Below are 18,857 nucleotides of genomic sequence, written 5' to 3'. Positions count from 1 at the left end.
AACAGTAAAAATGTTGTAGCCTACTCTTTTGGGTGCTTATTTTGTATTTGGCTCTGCATTTTTTTCAGTTTCCTGTCCATGGCGCTATTTATGTCTTAAATGCAACAATCTGATTCATGTGTATTGCGTAAAATATCAAATAAATAAGATTCCAGCCCCCCATAATTCCGCCCTTCTATGGGTGAATGAGCAAATCCTAATTGTATGTATGTTAAGCAATGATGTGTTTGGGGTCTGAAAGTCCTGGTCTGCACTGATTGACTGTGCCACATGCACCTTCTATTGGGTCATAGAGGCACTTTACTAGATTTCCTTAACAATCTGAATTGGTTCCTCTTGATGCAGAACAGGAATGACTCTATTCCAGCTTCCAATCAGATTGTCTGTCATTTTCTAAAAGGTGCAGAGACAGGGAACAGCAAGGCAGTGTTTTTTGTGTGAGAACCATGGATTTGGAGTACCGAATTTTCATAACTTGTCACGTCATACTCTGCTGTCAATGAAATGCACAAAGTCCGGTCCCAGAGTGCATACTCTATAAGCCTCATTTTTATTCTACTCGTATTGGTATTCTATCCATGAAAATTGAGGAAGACCCTTAAAGGAAGCTATTTTCAAACTTCAAAGGAATTGATTTATGCCAGAAAATGTGGAGATATCTCTTACTCCTTAGCTATCAGGGAACAATGGCACAAACTGCACCTGAAACTCTATACTCTTGCAACATATCCAACAAGATATGTGTCTATAAACTGACTCTAGATTCATTTATAAACTGGACTTTTATACTGTGCAAAATAAGTGCTAAGCTTCCATCCTCAATTTAACCTTAATATTAAAACATTTAAAACAACTGTCAGTTTTGTCTTAAGCTTTTTTTTTATTTTCTATCATATGTACAATGTAATTACTTAGCAAGGAAAATAATGAATCTAGTAGTATGTCAATTTTTTTTTTTTGTGGTGGGAACTGCAAACTTGTTTTCAGCTGCTTTCTTACAGTTCACTAGTCTTGAGTTCAAATACTTATCTGGCCCCTGCCTCTGTGGAGTTTGCTTGTTCTCTACCTATTCTGGTGGGTTTTTCCTTTGATACTTCCTCTGTCTGGGAGGGCTTTGCAAGGATTTCAGTTTTGCAAAAGCATGTATGGTAGGTTGCAAATTGGCATCTAATAAGTTAAGGCTGATTACCATCTTGTACCCAATATTAATGGGTTGGGCACTACTCCTCATGACTGTGAATTAAATAATCCAGTCATAAAAATTAATAGGTAGATTCACTTCTCCAAGCTTAAACCATCTTGAATGTACATATTACTACTAAAGTCATTATTGTCATATTTACAAAGTTCATTGAAATTCTAATCTGATTGTGCTATTCAATGTGCAATATTTTAACACTCTCCAGCACCATGATTAGTGAGTATAACAATCTTAGCTTGAAACCTCTGTCTTCTGTATCTGAAAGTCTCAGTTCACTAATGTGATATAAGTAGAATGTTTATGTAAGAAGTGTCAAGATTCCAAAAATAAATAATAATTTAGAATAGATTACATGAAATAAACCTGCCCTTTAATATTGGGAACAACTACTAGTTCGGCATACTTTTGTAGATTATACTATAAACTGAATTAGTTTATTAGAAAGACTTATATACTAATGATCACATTAAAGATTTTTTTGCCTAACCTTTATATATGAACCAGAATGCATGTTGCCCATGATTTGTTATAATAAATAATTAACAAATTGTTCTTTCATCATTTAGAAAGCAGCAAATTCATTATTTAATTTAGCAGTGCAAACATGTCATTGCTATAACAGACACTTATTTTTTTACCATTAGAATTTTACTTGAGCAACCTTGTCAGGAACCACGCATATTGCACTATTTCAGCATATGCAGTTATAAAAAAATAATTATAAAGTAGAGGCTAATGTTTTAATCCAAATGTATTAAGATCAAGCAATCAATTACTGTGATTATTACAAGTCTTATCACTCAATGCACACAAGCCCTTCTTTTCCATTGCCATATATTTTGGTTCTGCCCAAAGCTGTAATCCTATCGGTCTTATATTTTTACTCTTCTTAGACTCTCTGTGTGGAGTTTGTATGATCTCCTCATGTTTACATGGGTACTGCAGTTTTTCACCCACATCCCAAAGATGTCTGTATTAGCTAAATTATTTACACTTTAAACTGGCCTGCTGAGTAAGTGTATCCCATTCCCATCTTGTACACAGTGCTGCTAGAATTGTATATGGGTTCCAAAGCCCTGAATTACATTAAACAGGTTTCACAATAGGTATATAATTACCTAAAATATATGCAGTTATTGTTGTTAAGGCTACCAGGCTGTTTCCTGTCTTGTGCAAGATGTTACCGGGAAGGGCTACTACACCCTAAAATGTATTTAACTGGGTTAAGAGTTAAAGCTAAGTTTTTCCAGAAACTTGTCACATTGTCCAGTGCTTTTAACATGCTGCATGGATAGCAGGAAATATTAAAAATGCAACAGTGGTGTCTAGAATACAACTGAGTTCTGTTGAATAGAATAGTGTGTCACTGGTACTAGTACTAATACACTGCAGAGTCCACCATTCACAGGTGCCTGCAACTGGCATAAGGTTTGGCAGAGAGGTTAGCTGAAGAAACTATCATGCAAAACTTCAGAACCAAACATAGGTCTTCAGCAACCCTGACAGGAACTGGATCATGGTTGTCTAGAAAGAAAATCAATATGACTTAAAATCAGTGAGAAGGACTCCACAACAACTTGAACAAAACTCTGAAGGATGAACTTGCTGTGCTGGTTGTGGGATATCACCAGTAATTTATTTCAGGGGGTGATGAGAAAGTACATGAATTATAAGTCCATCTATGATCAGTCAGTTGGAACTGTCATGAAATATATTTTGTGGGAGTTCAGACCTAAAATCCCTCCCTAACTATGCCCATGCATTGATGATATCTTAATATGTCTTACTGTTGAACTCCAGATGTATAGTAATATTAAGGCTGTTCAACATTATTTAATATTATGTGATATTTCTTAATTTGCTTTTCTCACGGGTGTCTGTTTTTATTATATGTAATATATCAATGGTTGCCATGTGACAAAATGGTTAGTACTCCTGCCTCAAAATAGAAGGAAGTTGTACTCAAGTCTTGAACAAATCTCATTTTGTGTAGTGACTGAACATCTTCCATGTTTTCAAGTATGTTTTCTCACACATCACAAAAGTGTTAACGTTTGAATAATTAATGACTCTAATTTGGTTTTGTATGAGTGAGTGTGAGCAACCTATATTAAACTAGCCTCCCATTCAGCTTGTCTTGTACCTTATACTGCCATGATGGCTCCATGTGATTATTTAATGTAAAAAAAAGAGTTCAAAAACGAATAATGGTGCCATTAACAGCAGGGTTACACATTGACTAGCACTGCTGTCTCAGAATTCCAAATAACTGTGTTTACTGCCACTAATTTTGATATTTTTGCACTCTTTGCCTATATTTATGTGGTGGTTTTTCTCCCTAATCCAAAAGATTTGTACTCTAAGATGACTGGTGACTGTAGATTGATTAGGGCAGAGTGGCATCCATTGTACCCAGCACTGCTTAGGAGATGGTTCCTTTGACTTTGTAATTTAAAATTAGGTTTAGAAAATGAGTTGCTTGATAGATATTGTCCTTTTGGGTAAAAAAATTAAAAATAGGACATTTTAACACAGTGAGTTCTTTTAGAGATAAGCATTTAATACTAGGGTGTTGTACCGTGTTAGCCATTATGAATGTAGTGAAGAGCCAATCAAAATGACACCTTTTATTGGCTAACTAAAAAGATTACAATATGCAAGCTTTCGAGGCAACTCAGACCCCTTCTTCAGGCAAGATGTAATACAGAAACTGAAGTTTCCTGTGTTTATATCCACACACTAGGACAAGAAACAACAATGGTAAATCTTTAAAGGAAAAATCTTAAATGTAAAAAATTAATAGGTTCACTCAGTCTAAGATTAATTTAACAAGAGAGAGAAGAACAATGTATGGTCAAGAGATTTCTTATCCAAAAATCTCGAAAGCTTGCATATTGTAATCTTTTTAGTTAGTCAATAAAAGGTGTCATTTTTCTTGGCTCTTCTCTACAGAGATAAGCATTGAAATCATGGAAATTGCTGTTTAATTACTGAAGAGAGAGCAAGGCACAGTTACATGTGTGCTTACAGTTCCCACTTCATAGCTCCAGGAACCACAGTCTGATTTCCATTTCAGTTGCTAACTGTGAAGAGTTTGTACATTCTCCCTCTGTTTCCTTTCATGACACAAAGGTTAATTTTCATAAATGGCTGTTGGAAAGTGTGCTCCACATTAAGACCTGCCTCTGTTTTTTAGTAGTTCACACAGGATAGGGTTCAAAGGCTTCTTCTTGACCCAGTAATGGAACAAATGGGTTCATAAAATAGATATATACATTAAAATATTATTATGTATGACGAGGTGGTGCGGTGGTAGTGCTGCTGCCTCTCAGTAAGGAGACCTGGGTTCATATCCCAAGTCCCCACTGCATGGAATTTGTACATTCTCCTATGTGTTTCCACCAGGTTCTCTGGATTCTTCCCACAGCCGAAACAATTGCAGGTTAGGTGGATTAGTGATGCTAAATTAACCCTAGTGTGTGTCAGTATGTTCACCCTGCAATGAACGGGTGCCTTGTCCAAGGGATTATACCTGCCTTGTGCCATATGCTTGCTGGGGTAGGCTTCATACCCTCCGCAACCCTAACAAGCAGGCTTAAAAATGGTTTGGCATATTATTGGGAAACTTTTCTATCAGTTTAGAAAACTAGGTAAGTTGGATGTCAGTGATGCACACCAGAGGGCACAGGCTGTCCTGCTTATAATGTAATTTTCCATACTATCACATGTTGGATGCTCTTCAGTTAAACTTATTTCTTTTATTACACTTGAATCTAGTGAAGTTGTTTGGGGGTGCTGTATCATTGCCAAAAAATATAATAGTGGCAACAATTCTGTTTGCCCATTATCCCTGGGGTATCATTTGAATGGTGGGATGTAGGGGTCGGTATAGGAACAGATCTGTGTGTGGCTGTGCCATATTAATGACCCTTCAGACTCCCTAGGCCATATATTTTCTTCTATCAGGATCCACCAGTAATGTTCCTTTTGTATATTTTACCCTGGTTTGCCATTTCTGTTTCCTTTTAAATCTGTCTTACAGTTTTACAGGCTCTTCTTTTTGCGGGCTTCTTTTGTGTAACTAGACACACCAACTGTTTCATCTCATCTTTAATCGTGCAACCATTGAGCACAGGAATAAAGGGCCCAGCCCCCGGAACAGATTGGTTTTGTCAGTGCTTGTCTCCAAAGGAAAGATTTACAGGATAATTAGCGGGTCTCAGGACAGCATTGTGGCCTGCCCTTCTCCTATCCATCACTTTAGTCTTGCACATTCACTATATTGTAAGAAAGTCCAGCATCCAGAACAAGAAAAGAGTGCTAAAGTTGGTCAGCCCATCAGCCTGGCAGGTCTGTCCTGGGCCTGAACTAAGTGCCTCTGTGGAATTTACAGTTCAGCATATGAAAGACCTCTCAACCACCACGGTAAAGGCAACTTGCAATCAGGTGCTCATCCCAAAAGTTCATGCCCTTCAAGATGTTCACATAAATGCCTCTTAGGCAGAATTAATTTATCTAATACTCCTCCTCATACCATCAAACTTTTATAATTTTAAGATTGCCTGTCATTAAATACACATAATCTACAAAATGAGAAAAGGTATTTTTAAAGAGACTAGCCTCCACACCCCCCATCAGCAGTTTTACTATTCTATGTATATTAGTTCTCTCTTCATGTTTTCTTGCTTATGCTCTATGGAGGAAGAGACCACACACTGACCCCTTCCATATTCAGAAAGTGTTATAAAATGGTTATGCTACAGAAAAAAGTCAAAGGTGCAATAAGACTTATAGCAGTCATGGAGAACCTCTTTTGATTTCACAAACAATGCTAGGAAGCAATGTAGAAATACTACACTCATACGGCCATAAGATTCTTTACATGGTACATCATGTCTCTTGGTGAGAAGCTGTCAATTCAATGATGTGCAGGTTAAGCATATATAATACCCAAAGGTGGTCTGGTATTGCGGGGTGCTGTGCAGAAGGTAGTCGTTCATAATCAGCATATGTACTAGTGCTCTGTAAACAGCATGGCATTAACATTAATCAAAAACAATTACAAAAAATATTAAAAGTATTTGATACAACAACAAGTATCAAAAGAAAAACTCTCAAACACTTTTAGCACAAGAGTTCAAATAACTACGTAACTCCTGGTACATTATTGCTGATGTACTAATCCTAATTTCTTACTGTTGTCTCAGCCATTATGACAATAGTTTAAAATGCAGTCAACACTACATAGTACATGCAAGCACAAACTGTTAGCTTTTACTTTTACAGAATAATATGGGAAGGTGACTGGACAATTCTTTAGAGACAAATAAAATATATTTCTTCCTTGTGCTCTTAAGTAACCTGTAATGGGTAGCTTAGGATACAGTTCTCAAAGTATTTGAATTCTACTGCTTTATTCATGTTTTAATTAATTAATGATAATGATTTGAGATAGATAGTGTGACAGATAGGGGGCGCTGTCGTCCCCTTGAACTCTCACATCAGACACCAGACACCAGATAAAGGTCCAATAGTTAAATGTATTTGGACAATAATGTGCACAAAGCACCCTCCACTCCACAATACTCATAAACAATAAACAATACTCAATAATTACAATACTACAATAATCACAAATCCTCCTACTCCCAGACGCGTTGTCCCCTGCCACCCGACTCAGCTCAACCCTGGGATCTCCCACGGTCCTTTTTAAAGTCCTTGACCCGGAAGTGTTTCTCTCTTTTTATCCATGTGATTGGTAACACTTCCGGGTCAGATAAAAACTCCTTCTCTTCAACCCAGAAGTACGTTGTTTCTTCTGTCCCCACTGTGACTGTGACGCACTTCCGGGCTGTATTGAAAACAATCCTTGAGCATCCCTGCAGCGTCCTCTGGAGACCCCCAGGGTATCCAGCAGGGCTATGACGGAAAACTCCAATATCCATGATTCCCTGCTGACATTCAGAGCACCTCCATGCTGCAGGGAGGGCTCCATCTGGCAGCCTGGGAGTATTGGCCGGGATGACTGGCCGGCCATATATCACAATAGATAGATAGATAGATAAATTGATAGATAGATAGATAGAAATCATAAAAATTTTCTAACCATTTTTCATTTAAATCTAATCTAAATTTTATCCAATTTTTAATCAGCAATTATTTTGAGACCAGTAACAATGTACTGTATGATAACGTGCAGTGAATACACTTGACTTGAGCATTCCTAGTTTTCATACTCTATCTCTGTCTCTGTTTAGCATTCGTTTGCTCAGAGTTTGATGTGCTTGCTGCTTCCCGAGCAGCTCTTCTTTTCTCCACCCTAGCGGCCCACTGCTTCTCTTCTTTCATCGGCATCTTTTCGCGTTAAAGCTGATTAAGTTAGTTTTTGTGTTGCAATTAGTTAGTACGTTTTCTTTAATTTTTCACTTACGCTGGTACTTACAGTAAGTCTTCAATTTGCCTCAAGAATGATTAGCAAAGGTGGTAGGGAATGAGAACGGTGCCCACATGCATGCGCCGCACAGCTGCCCTGCTGCGCGCTGCTGAGAGTTGATTCTACAATAAAATAAAATAAAAATAAAACGATTAATAAAAATCATCACCCTGAAAGTGGACAGTAGACATCATGTAGTATATGTGTATCAAATTTCAAGTCAATAGGTAAAATGGCTTGCAAGCTACAGGTGATTTAAAATCCTGGACAGACAAACAAACAGCCACGATAGCATATTATATAAGAAGATATTTAGAGACTCAGCAGAAAACACATTCACGGATGTTTCAATAATAACATTTGATTTCCTGCTATCCTTTAATAAAGCTGTTTATGTAACATCCTACAAGTTTCTTTAATTATGTAATTATAGGAATAACTTCCAACTTTTCTAGTTTTGACATTTAATGTGCAATTTATTGGAGTCTGCCAATTCATCTGGAAGTATACAAACTGTTGCTTCGCATAGCTGCCACTGGTGTCTAATGGCTTTTTTCCCCTCTTTGCTGTATGACCAAAGACTGTTTTTTCATAGTTGTTTTTGTATGATACAACTGACAAAGCTTGGTGGATAAGCATGGGATTGTGTCGAGAATGCTGAATTCTAATATTTTATCATATGGCTCTGGTGGCAATTTTCTTAAGGTTAGGCCATTAAAATGAGAAAAAATGTTTAATTTTTGTTAATTTGAAGTTTGCCATTCACTATTATAGTCCATTCTGATTAATCTGCTATATACTGTATTTAGCTCCTGTTGAACCAGAAAATAGTCACAAACTTCTGAATGAGCACAAAACCACCAGCAAACAGAGCTTTTTCAACTTTAAATCATTCTTACAACCAAATATTTCCTCTTTTTATCTGTAACACACCTCTTATAGTCTTTCTGGTCCCTTTCTGTGGCTTAGTGCCTAAAACACTTCACATTAATATTCCGTGTTTGTACTTTTAACAGCCCAACTCACTTATCTGACTTTGGTCCATCTTTAAAATGCATATTAGAGGCCATTTCAGCCACTATTACTACTGCCTTATTTCTCCAGCATCATGAATTTCAATCTTGTCCATGTCTCTGCCTCTATGGATTCTGCACATTAGAATATTAGAACAATTGTAATGAAAACAGGCCTTTCCCTCAATGAGGTCACCAATCCTATTCACCTATATTCTCAGAAATTTGCATCAGAATTAGAATTAGAGTCATTTTTATTCACAAGTAGTTAATGTACAGGAACGTTAACATGTTAACTTTGGATTTGCTTTTAACAGAACACAACAACATAAATGACTAATTAAACAACATACATTATAAACAGATGGCGAAAACAGGCTACTCAGAGAGGTCCCTGCGTAAAGGAAGTGAGAAGGTGTACACAGAAAGTGACCTGACTGAGATTCGATACTCAACACTCTTGTGCTGTGAGACAGCAGTACCCATCACTGTGTCATTTACCTTAAAAATAATTAAAGTAAAAATAAAAAACAAATTGACCCTGTGACCCACAGTTTCAAAATTGAGATGAGAATGGAAGCCGTCCTGAGCCACGACAGATCACCTCTATGTGTCTGTTGTGCTTTGTTTCATTCTCTTACTTTTCCATTCCCCATTATTAGAGAATACTTGGAGCAGTAGATTCACTGAATGAAGCTATCATAGTTGGGCATTGACTTGGGAGCTGCCGGATTCATGCCCTGGTGACCTCTGACCCCTGCTGTGTTGCCCAATCCATTAACCCTTTAGATCTCAGTGTGAATTGATGTAGCACCTATTCTCTTGCAGAAAAAGAACACGCTCCCGCATTTGTCCTACCGCTTCCACTTTCTCTGCTTTTGTCTAGCACTTCTGTTCCCCACGTTGCTCGTGCTGATTGTTGCCCCATGACCTCTCCCTCCTACACTTTTTAGCCAAGAGGACTTTGGTATTGTTTTTTTAATTATCTAATCCTCTCTCTTTCTCCATATCTCTGTCTTTCTCATGCCCCTGGCATTAGCTAACACACCATTACAGCTCTGCTAGCGATGTGAAGTTTGTAAAATGTGTGGAGAAATCAATGACAAAAAGAATTAATAAAAATGAGAAGTGTTTTAATGTATACTGTATGTTTCTTTATCTTCACTGCAGTTCATCCTTCCACATCCCAAAGACAAGTGGTAGGTTATTTTGTGACTTTAAAATAGTCTCTTGCGAGTGAGTGATTCTGACCTGTGATAGACAGGCGCCTTGTCCAGGGTCGGTTCCTGTCTTGTGCCCAATGCAGCTGCGACAGGTTCTAATACTTTTACTGTGATTAGGCAGGGAGCCAAAGTTGGGTCTCTGGAACTGGACAGCACCACCAACCACTGTGCAACCATTTCTAAAATATTGACAGAAAAATTAAGTAAGGCAGCACTAAACATCAGATGATGTGTGTACTGTATTTATCAAGTGCACGCCTGGAATAATGCAAAGATAGCCATATGGATCAAAAATTGTGTGTTTAGATTATAACAGTAAAACACACAGGGAATTTCACAAAAAAAGGAAAATAATAATTAACAAAGGTTACAGTCACAAACAATATCTGCTTGGCCACTGTCTATGGATTGGAGTGCTTCACCCATTTGCCAGTCTTTGTTCCACACAAAGCCACACTCACTCTCAACTTCCAATTCTGCCATATCTGAGCCTTCACCTAGATCTCTTGCCAACTTTAAATTCAATAATTGAACTTGTAGAAAATGGCTGTAGAGTCCCTGCCAGTGGTCACTTCCAGCCAGGTATTGTTATCACTTCCAGGGGCTTCTGCAGCTACAGGTGTTGCAGGATAAAGCTCATTTGATGGACTAGGACTCTCAAGCAGCTTTTGTGCTCCCTGCAACAGATTCACTCCCTCCATTAAGGAACTGTGTGCCCCTGCCTAATAGACTGGAAGGTAATAACAGGCTATACGTGTGAGGTCTTGCAGATCTTCTTTTTAATATGGTAATGTCTCAGATCTCCTGACTTGGAACCATGTGCTGCATGTGAGCTTGTAATGATTGCACATCTTCTCTCTTTCTCTCGCTGTCTGTTGCCCTCAAGTAAAATATCTCTAGTGGCTGTTGTCTTGCCAAATAAACAAGCCAAATAGTCCGGTTTGGGCCTTTTGCTTTTACAGAGGTTTTCTGGGGAATTTGCACTTTGCCACCTTTCGAACGTGAAAATATCAGAATATTAGAACTAAGTATGAACAAGAGGACACAATAAAAAGGGTTGGGCCACCAGTGAGCAAAGTTTGTATAACTGAATAAAGAATAAAGAAAATGCAATTAATGAGCGCTAAAGAATTAAAGAGTCTGATAATGAACTGGCTCAAAAATGGTGAATCTTACAATTATGATAGTTTCCGGCAAGAAGAGGCGATTCCAGGCAGACAGACACTGGAAATAAAGAGAAAAGTATGCGTTATCACATAGCATCAACCCCTGGAGCAGCAGAGGAATACCCATAAATACCCATAAACTGTCCCCTAAGTGCATGATGAGAACAAGCCAATTTTCTCAACAAGCTTGTCCATCCTGTTTACTTAGATTGTGTAAAGTAACATCAATTGAAGATTTAAAGACCCCCAGCGTCTTATTGTCTACTACACTACTGTCTACTACACTACTGTCTACTGCACTATTTGGTAATCTCTCTATTATAATAAATAAATTCTTGGGACGAGACAACACTTCTTCAGAGAGATACTTTCACGTTCTGTAAGACGAGACTTTGTGCCAAGAGATTTAACCACAACCGGGGCCGGAAATAAAAGACAAAGAGTAGATGACAAAGTAGAACGTTGTAAAGAGTTCAAAAACTTTGGTGAGATGCACATGCAGAACAGGTTAGAGATAATGTAAGTACAAAAATTCAAAAGTCTCAAAAAAAATTATAGTAAAGATTGCATTAGTACTAACAAATGGAAATTATTACTTGGTGAAATAATGTAACAGTGAAAAGAGATCGAATATATTGTTTGGATTTAAACTTTAAGTCGGAGACTTGTAGATCGTTTAATTCGTGTTGCCATCAGGGAAAAGTAGCGTTTCTTCCCATTGAAAAGGAGTATCCACGAAAATTTTAAGATTTGTTGTTTGGTGAAAGTGAAATCCACATATGCAAGTGGCAGAGACGTAAAGAGGCTGGCGCCTAGTGCAGGCCGGTGGGGTTGGCAAGCAAAGTGAGCAGGGGGCGAAGTTTATTTTATATGTTGATGGTTATTTGAGTGAGGAAAAATGTTCTAACATTTGTGAGAAATTTACCCATAATAAGTTTTTAACTGTCTTCTGATGTATTTGTTGAAGAATTAATTTTAAACTAACAGCTTGGATCTACTGTATTAATTCTGCTTTACAATTTTAAATGCTTCATTTATTTTCTTGAACTAAAAATGTTCAACTCCTTAAGTTTTTTTTTCCTCATAGCACAAATGTTGCAGCACTGCAATCAGTCTAGTTGCTCTTCTCTGGACTTTTTCTACTGCTGCTATGTCTTTTTTGCTTGTCTGTCAAGGTATGGATATGTGTCAGTGTCCAGGGCCTGGGTAACTTCCACGTCTGTGAGGGCACCATTAATGCAGAAAGTTATGTACAAATTTTGGAGAAATATATGCTGCCAACCATGCACCACCATCTTCTCCAGGGATGTCCCAGCATTTTCCAGCAGACAACGCCAAACCACATCCTGTCCAGATTACAAGCATATGGCTGCATCAGCAGAAAGTGTGGCTTCTGGATTGGCCTGTCTGCAGTCCTTACCTGTCTCCCACAGAGAATGTGTGGTGTACAATTTTTCTTCTTTTTTTTTCTTGTACAATTGCACAGCTGAAGACCTGATGATGCATGAATGGGAATGAATTTTGCTTGTAAAACTTAGCCAACTTAGGAGAGCACAGTGGCTTAGTGGTATCCCTGCTAAATCACAGTAAGGAGACCAAGGTTCACATCGTGGATCTTCCTTGCATGGAGTTTGCATGTTTTCTCTGGGTGCTCTGGTTTTCTCTCACTGTCCAAAGACATGCAGGTTAGGTGAATTGGTGATGCTGAATTAGCCCCTGTGTGTGTTTGATGTGTGTGGTCTCCCTGAGAATGGCACAGTGGTTAGTGCTGCTGCCTTTTAGCACCAGGGTCTGGGCACTGTTATTGTGCAGTTTACATGCTCATCCCATGTCTGCCTCATTTTTTTCTCTAGATATTCCAGCTTTCTTGAAGAATCCTATACACATATGTGTTTGTTTCATTGGCAACTCTACATCAGCATGTGTGTATAAGTGTAATCTGCCACAGATGCATTTTTCATTCGCAGAATCCAAGGTTATGCCTTGAGCTGAGTGCTGCATGCTAGGATAGACAGCAGCTGTCCATAGCCTTGAAATGGATAAGTGAGTTAAAGAAAATGGATGAATGAATTATTGAGAATTAGTTTGTACATATTATGTATCATATTTTTGTGACATCTTGTCCATAGGTGGCTTCTGTCAAGCACCCAAAGCTGCCAGGATAGGCACAAACTTACTATCACTGCAATAAGCCTGCCAACCCACTACATTGGTTTATTTGGTTATTATAACCAGTACTTATGTAAAAAAAAAAATTCTGTGTGTATATGCATATGCTTGTTCCAGTGTGGCACAACATGCCCACATATATGTTTAAGAGCCAGTAGGCAATTGCATGGAAGCACAAAAAGATCAATGGCATTGGTGCACTGACCCAATTATTCATGTGTGCCTTAATTTGAGTAATGGAGAAGTGAAGAATGCCAATGCAGTTGTGTGACAGTAGCTGATTAACTAGAGGGAGAAAACAGCAGGTGCAAACTGCTTTAAAGAGGTACTCGTGTCAGGGTTCTGCTCCACTAAAAGCATGCATTCTATCTTCTAGCTTTTTTGTTACACAATGTAGCTAAGCTGTGGCATCTTGTCAGCACATAGCATGATCACTTCACTGCTGTCTATTGGTGGCCTACTGCTCAAAGATCCCCACTAAGAAAAAGAGAAGAGTGGAATTAATAAGTAACAAAGTCACATTCAATCACGCTGGGCCTGACACCTGCCACTGCCTTATAGATCAACAGAACTGGCCAGGATAGGCTGTAAGGCTCATCCTTTTTTACTTCACCGTTTGGAAACAAGTTTGTGAAATAATGCCCGGTCCATCCCATGTGTTGGACAAATAGAGGTGACCCCCCAGATGATACAGAACAATGATAATGGGTGTCAGTTGGACCTTTTATGAAAGTGATAAATAATTTTCTGTATAGGTTACTCCAGATGCCAGCCTCCTACTCTCTCTAATACCACATGCCACATTATTAGAATCCATGATTTGCCTTACATGGCTACTTAACCGCACACACACACACACACACACATTTCTGCTAAAACAGATCAAGTACATATAGAAACATCTGGTATTCTGGAGTCTAATCAAAGCGCAGGTAACATCTGGTCCCAACCAACATATCTGACTCTCAATGTACCACTGACAGCAGTGAAGGCTCCATTTAGTAATGGATCAAGTGCCTCATTAAACCTTAGCGTGAATTAAAGTACAACAGGGAGACCAAAGAATCAACAATCAGGAGACTGCAAGACCTTACTTAGCAGGCAGAAGTTTTAAGTAATAGTATGCTGCAGAGCATATTCTTGACACAAGGGGGCAGAAGCACACACCTCAGCTGTTCTCTGCACTACCATCCAAATTTCAAAGCATATCCTCCAGGGAATGGCTGGCAAAAGGTTCATTGTGCTTCTAAACAGACTTTCTACAATAGTCTGAAACAAAAACAAATAAGCATAACTAAAGTGTGACCACATTTTTTTACCTTTAGAATAGGGTAAATTAACCATTAACAAGTATTTCTAAAATAAAGAAAAACACTTTATAAAGCTAATCTTATTACAGACACATTTAGGTAGAACTGAATATATCAAAGAACAAAAATGACAGAAAAATACAAAAAAAGGCTGATAATATCACATTAGACAAAACTGTACATCATTACTTTACAAACAGCAAGCAAAACAGAATTTGTATCCATCACTTTTTGACTTTGTCCTAGACAGGAAGACTGTTCATCACAGGATACATTCATAAACAGTAATAGTTGGTCACAGCATGGAAATTTAGAGTCATCAGAGCAAACAAGAATACACGGACAACTGTGTACCTCTCAAATACACAGTCTGGTCACAAAACAATAAAAATGATATCAAATAAAAACCAAGTGAAAATTATAAAAGAAAATGCTGCATTGACCATACCAGGAGAAGCAAAAGAGTGTTTCTCCTGACCCACATGGAGTATCTGTACATATAAATAGTGACCAGCCTGGAAATGATCCCAGGTTCTTCAGGACACAAGATGTAAGAGCCGAGCTTATCTTTGTTTATTTCAAACAATCATTGCAAATATTTCACAAAATGCATTAAATCCTTTCTAAATTACATAACATTCAAAAGCTGCTTAATCGAATTCATGAGTCTGGAGCCTGTTCAGTAGGAAGCAAACCTGTATGGGCCATTGCATTCCTTTATAAATACTACTTTTTAATCTAAATAGTTTCAACAAAGTTAAATAAATTAAACAATACTAATAAAGAAAAAATGTATTTGCACGGAAATTATGTTGGATTTTAAGACTAAAATAAAATACAATAAACCCTTTATTTATAAATGTACAGATTGATTGCAAGAAAGAAAGAAAGAAATGCGCATTTCTATGGCTACACAATTAAATATGTTAATAATAAACACTTCAAAACACTGCAAGAACTATAACCTAGTTCAGACACACAGAAAGTTAAATATCGAATATATTCCACAATCTATTAATATTCTGAACTTCCTTCTTCCATAAGTGGACTGTACATGAATGAGAATTCTTTATTCTTCCTAGTTATATTGGTGAATACAAATGCCAAGAATCAATTTTTTACACTATGGTGGCCAAGTGGTCACCACTTCTGCCTTACAGCTCCAGGGCACTCAGATCCAATTTCAATTCAGTCAGTGGCTTCGTGGAATTTGCTTGCTCTCCTCCATATCCACCTGTTCGCCTTCCACACCCCAAAATACTGCAGACAAAGTTAATTGGACATTATGAACTGGTACAGAGTGACTGAGTGTGGATATGTTTGCGAATGTGCCTTTTAAAGATCAGACATCATGGGTTGGACACCACCTTGCACCCTTTGCTGGTACTGATTCCTAGTGACAAGTTAGAAAATGGATTGATGGACAGTTCTAAAATTGTTATATGGAGGGATTTACTTTTAAATTTATGGTGTGAAACAAAATTAACATAATAAATACTGTACAAAGAAATAATATTACAAATTATAATAAATTAAAGCTGTCTATGTCTTTCTTGTGATATTGGGAACAGATGCGTGATTAAAAGTTAAAAGGTATGTCGGCACAATACGGGTTAAAGGTTGACATCCAGGCCATTGGCACAGATGTATTTTATGGCACAGAGTACTACAGGGTGAAGTTAAATGTATACAGTACCCACCTGAGACTTACACAACAGTGGCACAGGGAACAGTTTGATCACATTTTTTTTTTTATGTAAAGGCCAACCGGACCACAATGTGAGGTGGTCCATTTCTCTTTGCATTGGATATTTTGGTTAGAATTGTATAATGACAGATTGAGGCAAGAAGGGGCTCTGATTAGTAATGCCAGTCCACTAAAATGCACACTAACACTAACACAACCCTGTAGCAAAGCTGGAGTAACCAGTTTATTAACCGCATGGTAGGTTTATATTACCCCTAACATGGGGAGAACAGAACCAAGAGTGCATTTTGAAGTCAAACTGGAGTTCAGACCCTGCAACATGGATATGTCATGTACTATGTCAATACAGTGACTCAAATCATACATATGGACAAATACAGCCCCGGTTCTAGCAGAACTTGAATTAAGCAACTGAAGCTGACTTAATGGTTAAATAACCTGTAGTCAGTGAAGGACAAAAGTTGCATCACTATTGATACGTTTTTTAGGAAATGGTAAGAATCTGCCTATTTCACTTGTTGGTCACAGGCAGTCAGAACATATTTAGGCAGCACTGAGAACAACATAGAAACCACGTCAAGATGGGACACATATGGCCTACTCACATGCACACACACACACTCATACAGTTTAAAGTCTCCAGTTAACCTGGCACACAAGCTGTTGAAATGTGTGAGGGAAAGGGCAGTCTCCACAGAAAACCTACACAGACACTGAGGGGACCTGCATACTCTACATAGACAGCGAAAAAGCTGCAATTTAACTTAGCACTCCAGAGCTTTGAGGAAGTGGCAGTAACTCTTCTTATAAAACTCAAACTCTCAGGAAAGTTGTATCTTTTATAAGATCTTAGATCTTTTTTTCTCTTTGTCTTCATAAGAGATCAGTTTCATCTCATAAGAATTTTACAATATTTGCCAGTTCTCTCTTTTTGCTTCTTAATAGTTTCAGTTAATAAACTGCTCAAAAAAATTAAAGGAACACTTTGAAAACACATCAGATCTCAATGGGAAAAAGAAATCCTCCTGGCTATCTATACTGATATAGACTGGGTAATGTGTTAGGAACGAAAGGATGCCACATCGTTTGATGGAAATGAAAATGATCAACCTACAGAGCCCTGAATTCAAAGACGCCCCAAAAATCAGAGTGAAAAAATTATGTGGCAGGCTAGTCCATTTTGCCAAAATTTAATTGCAGCAACTCAAAATTGTATGCAGCACTTTGTATGGCCCCTGTGTTCTTGTATACATGCCTGACAACATTGGTGCATGCTTCTAATGAGATGACAGATGGTGTTGTGGGGGATCTCCTCTCAGATCTGGACCAGTGCATCACTGAGCTCCTGGACAGTCTGAGGTGCAACCTGGTGGCATTGGATGGACCAAAACATAATGTCCCAGAGGTGTTCTATTGGATTTAGGTAAGGAAAGTGTGGTGGCCAGTCAATGGTATCAATTCCTTCATCCTCCAGGAACTGCCTGCATACTCTCACCACATGAGGCCAGGAATTGTCGTGCACCAGGAGCCACTGTACCAGCATAGGGTCTGACAATGGGTCCAAGGATTTCATCCTGATACCTAATGGCAGCCAAGGTGCCTTTGTCAAGCCTGTAGCGGTCTGTGTGACCCTCCATGGATATGCCTCCCCAGACAATCATTAACCCACCACCAAACTGCTCATGCTGAATGATGTTACAGGCAGCATAATGTTCTCTATGGCTTCTCCAGACCCTTTCACTTCTGTCATGTGCTCAGGGTGAACCTGCTCTCATCTGTAAAAAGCACAGGGCACCAGTGGTGCATCTGCCAATTCTGGTATTCTATGGCGAATGCCAATCGAGCTGCATGCTGCTGGGCAGTGAGCTCAGGGCCCATTAGAGGACATGGGGCCCTTGGGTCATCCTCATGAAGTCTTTCTGGTTGTTTGGTCAGAGACATTCACACCAGTGGCCTGCTGGAGGTCATTTTGTAGGGCTCTGGCAGTGCTCATCCTGTTCCTCCTTGCCCAAAGGAGCAGATACTGGTCCTGCTGATGGGTTATGGACCTTCTATGGCCCTCTCCAGCTCTCCTAGAGTAACTGCTTGTCTCCTAGAATCTCCTCCATGCCCTTGAGACTGTGCAGGGAGACACAGCAAACCTTCTGGCAATGACACGTATTGATGAGCCATCCTGGAGAAGTTGGACTACCTGTGCAACCTCTGTAGGGTCCAGGTATCACCTCATGCTACCAGTAGTGACACTGACTGTAGCCAAATGCAAAACTAGTGAAGAAACAGTCAGAAAAGATGAGGAGGGAAAATGTCAGTGGCCTCCACCTGTTAAATCATTCCTGTTTTGGGGGTCATCTCATTGTTGCCCCTCTAGTGCATCTGTTGTTAATTTCATTAACACCACAGCAGCTGAAACTGATTAACAACCCCCTCTGCTACTTAACTGACCAGATTAATATCCCATAAGTTTCATTAACTTTATGCTATACTCTGATTAAAAAGTGTTCCTTTAATTCTTTTGAGCAGTATATTAATCATCAACAAAGAAATAAACAATTTATTGCTCGTCCAAAATATCAGGAACAGTTACAAGTGGTTTCATTTAAAAACAATCCTTCTTTCTCAAATGTATGGGCACAA

This window comes from Polypterus senegalus, chromosome 6 (assembly GCF_016835505.1).
Source record: "Polypterus senegalus isolate Bchr_013 chromosome 6, ASM1683550v1, whole genome shotgun sequence".
Classification (NCBI taxonomy): Eukaryota; Metazoa; Chordata; class Cladistia; order Polypteriformes; family Polypteridae; genus Polypterus; species Polypterus senegalus.
Note: the sequence above shows the minus strand (reverse complement) of the source record.